Source organism: Podarcis raffonei, chromosome 5 (genome assembly GCF_027172205.1).
Source record: "Podarcis raffonei isolate rPodRaf1 chromosome 5, rPodRaf1.pri, whole genome shotgun sequence".
Taxonomy (NCBI): domain Eukaryota; kingdom Metazoa; phylum Chordata; class Lepidosauria; order Squamata; family Lacertidae; genus Podarcis; species Podarcis raffonei.
The window spans coordinates 67605066-67611065 of NC_070606.1; positions in this window are offsets into that span (position 1 = coordinate 67605066).

Consider the following 6000-nt stretch of genomic DNA (forward strand, 5'->3'; position numbering starts at 1 on the left):
TCAGAGCAATTCACAGAAAATATATATAATCAGAATAAAAACAACAACCCAATAACAAACAGACCCCAAGAAAAGAGCCGCATTTTAAAAGGTTATAGGATGTCAAACAGATCAACCAAAGGCCTGGTTAAAAAGGAACATTTTTGCCTGTTACCTAAAGGTGTGTAATGAAGGCACCAGGTGAACTTCCCTGGGGAGAGCGTTCCAGAGATGGGGAGCCACTGCAGAGATGACCCGTTCTCATGTTGCCATCCTCTGGACCTCTCAAGGAGAAGACACATGGAGAAGAGCCTCAGAAGATGATCTCAGGGTCCTGGTAGGTTCATATTGGAAGAGGCAGTCCTTGTGGTATTGCAGTCCTGAGCCGTTTAAGGCTTTGTAGGTCAAAACCAGCACTTTGAATTGAGCCTGGAAACTAATTGGTAGCCAGTTCCTTTTCAAAAGTCCATGTCACACAACATTGGCAGCAGGACAGCAGCACACCCTCTCCCCTTCTTCAACATGTGAGCGCTCCACATGCAAGTAACACGTGAACAGAGCTGAAATAAGTAGTTTAATATGAGAGGAGGGAAGTAGAAATATAAGGGAGGGAGGAACATGTGAGCACAGGTCTCATTTCTGTATGTCCAAACCATGTTGCATGGGATCTCCGAACCAGCTCTGTGTTAGAAGAGATCCTGAAATTTAACCTTCAGTATAAGTAGAACCCCATACAATTTCAAACAAAGCAACCCCATTGTTTCCTATATACAACAGACAAGGCAAAGCAAGTTTCCCCCCCTTGATGGCTTACCAACAATCCTCCAGGGCAGGTCTTCTTGTAGCACAATTGGACTGCAATCTGTAGCCTCTTACCTGAGAGTTAGCCCCACTAAACTTAACGGGAGTTCCTTTTGAGAAGACTTGTAGTGGATTGCACTGTCCTCACAAGCCCAGATGTAGCGATATCCATCTTCATATGCGAAAAACTGGGTTTCTGCCTTAAGAAACTGTGTCTTTATGGCTTTCAAACTTGAACTATAGTTTATACACCCCATGGGTTAATGTATCGTTAAAACTTGGTTCTTCATTAGACTTTGAAATGTAAATAATTGTGTAAAGATTTGCCATATCTGCTTGCTGAGTGTCTTCAAATAGATACATGTTTTCCAGAGATAATGGATAATGGATATTAGGTGTACTTGGAATTGTAAAAGAGGTCACACTGTTTCTTTTTCTTCAAGACCTGTAGGCATGTAAATCTCAAAACAAAAACTGAGAAACCATTCATCCACTTGATTAATAATAACTGAAACAAACAAAAATGATTGATTCATTATCTAGGCTGTAACAAAGCAAACTTTAACAATTCCTTGAGTCTGAATATTTGTTTTCAGGATGACCAGTTTGTTTATCTACAAAGGGGAAATTTACAAAGAAAATGACTCATCCAACTCCTTTAAGTCAGAAGAGCAGCTTTTATACTATTTTGATACATGTTAGCATCTACTTAATCAGAAGTTGTTGTTTTTTCAAATTGGGGGTTCATCTGGACATCCAGGAACTTTAAGATAAGAGTGATGAATGGATGGCATAAGATGGATAGAAATAGGTCAGAAAGAATCTGCATCATAACTCCCACTTTCCTTTGGCTTGTAACACCACAGAACACACCAAGGCCACTTACTTGATAAATAAGATTGGTAAATTTCCTCCTCCTCCTCCTCCTTGAAAACAAAAAGAAACTGTTCCTTGCTTCTATAGTGCAACTCTCTTCCAGTTAATTTTGCATTAATGTTACACATAATGACTGAACACAGGATACATGGCTTCAAGATACCTCTCATATTGTACTCTTGCATGCCACCCCAATCTCTGAGCAGTGTGAGATTTCAGGGGGTTCAGGTGCTTATCAAGGGTTTGTGTTTCTTTTTGGGAATGACGCATAGCACAGAGTGTGGCGCCTTTATGATATGTGGTTTATTTAAACATATATACAACTTGATCCTATGGTGGAGGAAGAGTTCACAGCATTAACAGCCAGAAAGGATCTTGTTTCTCTCCTAGCGAGAGCGTTCAGAAATCAAACATCATGCTCTCCTTCTCTGACTTCTAGGTGGCATTACAGCCAACTCCCAATTCTCAACTCTGCCTTTTGTCCTTCTCACTGTTGAAGAGCTGGAGGAGGGACCCTTTCCTTTGTTCTCTTAATGGCCCATTGTTGTTGTTTAGTCGTTTAGTCGTGTCCGACTCTTCGTGACCCCATGGACCAGAGCACGCCAGGCACCTCTGTCCTCCACTACCTCCCGCAGTTTGGTCAGACTCATGTTTGTGGCTTCGAGAACACTATCCAACCATCTCATCCTCTGTCGCCCCCTTCTCCTTGTGCCCTCCATCTTTCCCAGCATCAGTGTCTTCTCCAGGGAGTCTTCTCTTCTCATGAGGTGGCCAAAGTACTGGAGCCTCAGCCCATTACCTTTCCCTTGTTCTCTCTTAATGGCCGATCACTTTTCATTTGTTTTCTTAATGGCCCATCACCCAGGTGATTACACGAACACAGGAAGCTTCCTGTCTTATATTTTAGCACTTGCTGGTTCCAGGGTTAGAATGCGTCTGGTAACCACAAACTCATAACAGTACTAATGCCCCATCAGTTATTTAATTTGCTAGTTGCTAGAGAGTGCTCAGCTTATTCAGAAAAGTTTTTAGCAGCTTCTTCCTCTAGTTTTCATTCTATCTCTTTAAAGAACTATGCTTAGAGCAGAGCTACAAAGAAGATTGCTTCTTTTACTGGAAAGGAATGGCTTATGGCCACAAATCCCCTTTTGGCTGAGGGGGGAGAACTGCTTATGGTAATTTCATCACTAAGTACGTCACTTTTGTAGCATCTGCATGCAGAGGTTCACTGAAGTTCAGCTATCTTACTTTGCTCCCCATTGCCTAGTTCACGCTGAACAAAAAGCTGTACTTATTTCTGGCAACGAACAAAGGAATCTAAAGGGTGCCACATTTGAAAATAAGAATGTGTTATCCTAATATCCTCTCTTGCAAGGAGAGTCATGGAAAGTTTCCCAAAATCCTAGAGTTGTCTTCAGCATTCTGCTAACCAATCCAGGGCCATGAACAGTCACTCAAGGGAACAGATTCCAAAGATGGCACCATTTTCCTACCACAAGTCTTCATCTGCATTTGGCATTTAAAAAATGAATGAGCTCCAGTTTCAGGAATAGACATTAAAGGTTCTATTTAAATAAACCATGGAGGAAATGTCCCTCCTCTGCCCCCTGAGATCAAACATTTTATAAGCGGCACCAATGGTCATATAGTGTACTGTTTTTATGGGCTTACAGGGACCGGCATGTCATTACAGGTACTGGGATCCTGGAGGAGCTATCTGTACATCGGCGGGAAAATCATCCAAAATATCCACCTGAATGATCTTGGATGTCCTTTTATGCTGCTTAATTGTCCAACCACTGCAGTTTGCTCATCTCTCAGATTAAGAGCCAGGAAAGAGATTAAACTGTTTATAGCCTGGTGACCAGTTGGGCTACTTTTAGATAACCTTTTGATGTTCTTATTGGGAAGCGAACCCACAGTTTTCTGAGTGTTTGTTCTGATTAAGATACATATATGACATAAACAGCTGGCTCCTGGAGGGCCGACACAGAGGTGACACAGAGGTTGGTTACTATTCTACACAGGCTCTTTGGCCTCCTCAGAAATAAAGTTCATTTAACCACTAACTTGGCTCATAGTGAGTTTCTGTGTGATCAGCTGAAGACAAAAGAACCACATACAATGCACTGCAGCAACCTTGTCTGAAAATTAGCAGAGCATGGACTACAAAGAGTAAATCATCTCTGTTCAAAAGCTGTCAAAGAAGGCAGGAAAGCACTCCTGGCCACTGAGGCCTCCTGAGTCTCTAGTGACAGTGCTGCTGGGTAAGTCCTAAGCTAAGACCTGCTCCTTCCAAGAAATTACAGTGGTACCTCTGGTTAAGAACTTAATTCATTCCAGAGGTCCGTTCTTAACCTGAAACTGTTCTTAACCTGAAGCACCACTTTAGCTAATGGGGCCTCCTGATGCTGCCGCACCGCCGGAGCACGATTTCTGTTCTCATCCTGAAGCAAAGTTCTTAACCTGAGGTAATATTTCTGGGTTAGCGGAGTTTGTAACCTGAAGCGTCCGTAACCCGAGGTACTACTGTACAACCCTGTCCAGCGCAGGCTCTTTCCTAATGTCTCAGAATCGAGAACTTGGAACACATGCCACTTCTGTCTTACTGTTTTACCACATCCACATTTGAGTATCTTTTTAATTTATTTTAAATATTGTTTTCTTTGAAATGTGGGGAAGCTACTGACATTTACAAAATAAAGAAAACACCCTACATTTCATCCTTAAAGATAAAACCAAATCATAACTGGAAAAGCATCAGAGAAGTCTAGTCCTTTGGGAGACCCAAAACCTGGTGTCTAAACATTTGTTTTGATCTGCTCCCTGAAAGTTAGGAGGGCATGGGGGGGGGGGTTGGCCACTCGAAAAAAAAAGGATTTTCGGGGCAGGGTAGGCCCATGGCACAAATTTGCATAAGAGCTCCATTTGCTGATTTATAGGCGTATGAAATTAAGATGGCGTGTGGCTGAGATTTTGCCAACGCTGTGCTTTGCAGTGTCCAGCTGCCCTTTCAGCAAAGTAACAACTCTTCTTTATAGTATTAAACTAAGGAGCAGGAAGTCTGGGATCTGCCACAAAAGACCTGGAGCTCGGGCCTGCCAGACCACCATTTAACAAAGCTCCTGTGACAAGCTTCTTTGAACAGGGACTTGGAGGACAGAGGAGCTACTTCTGTAAAAGCGGAATGAATGGGAAGACTCATGGTTTAGGCACTCTAAATTAGGAATGCATACTCTTCCCAAGTGTCCCGATTTAACTGGGACATCCCAGATTGACAGAAGCCACCCTGGCTTCTGATCCCAATCCCAGATGACCAATTTTGGGCTCGTTGTTTGGTTCCATGCTGTGGTGCAAGCAGAGCCTTGCAGAGCCAGGCAGAGGCCCGGGCCAGGTAGATATCCCCCCTTTTACCCTGGGGATAACTGAAGTCTTATAAATAAGTAAGTATATAAATAATTTCCACAAAAGTTATGCTGACAAATAATTTTATTTCAAGGCTTGAACCGTATCTGCATATAAAGACAAAATAGAAAATATAGATATACAATAGTGCTTTTTAAAAATACATAGGGAAAAGGATTATTTTAAGTATTTACATTTAAAAATGCTTTCCTGGCTTTCTTTTCTGCGAATTCTTGAATTACGCAGGAAAAATCAAGCAACTTCGCCTTATCGTGGTTTATGTTTATCATTGCTAAACCGTTTAGGCATTCTTGAGCCATTGTTGATTGAAGGAAAGACTTAATTCGTTTTAATATATTGAAACTTCTCTCATTGGAGGCCACTGTATCTGGTAATGATAAGAAAATGCGTAATGCAATTAGAAGATTTGGAAAAATGTTTTCCAAATTCATGGCCCCAAGGAATCTGCCGCCTGCGGCCGCCACCTTTGCACCTCCGCGTTGGCCCCAGTGCATCCCCTGCAATTGTGAATATGCTGACTGAGGCCCCCTTTGGAATTGAAGGCCCGGGCCAAGTGGCCCATATGCCCCCCCCCTCTGTCTGGGCCTGGGTGCAAGTCAGGTGGCTCACATCAGAGTGTGGGACCCAGAAACAGAGGGGGGGGAACTACCTTGATGCCACATATCATCACTCCCCTTCCTCCATCCACTGTGGCACTTCTGGAAGCTGCCTTCTGGAAGTATGTCTGTGGCATTGGAGGGGGAGGCAGAGGCTGGTCTGGTCCATGTAGCAGGTAGGAGAGGGGAGGGATGGGGCAGGCGGGTGAGGAAGGGGGCAGAAGCAGGGAGAGGGTGTACGAATGAGCGACGGGATTGGCTGGATGGTGGGGATGGGAGTGTGCCCCAAATTTTCCTCTCAAAATGTTAGGGGGTATGGGAA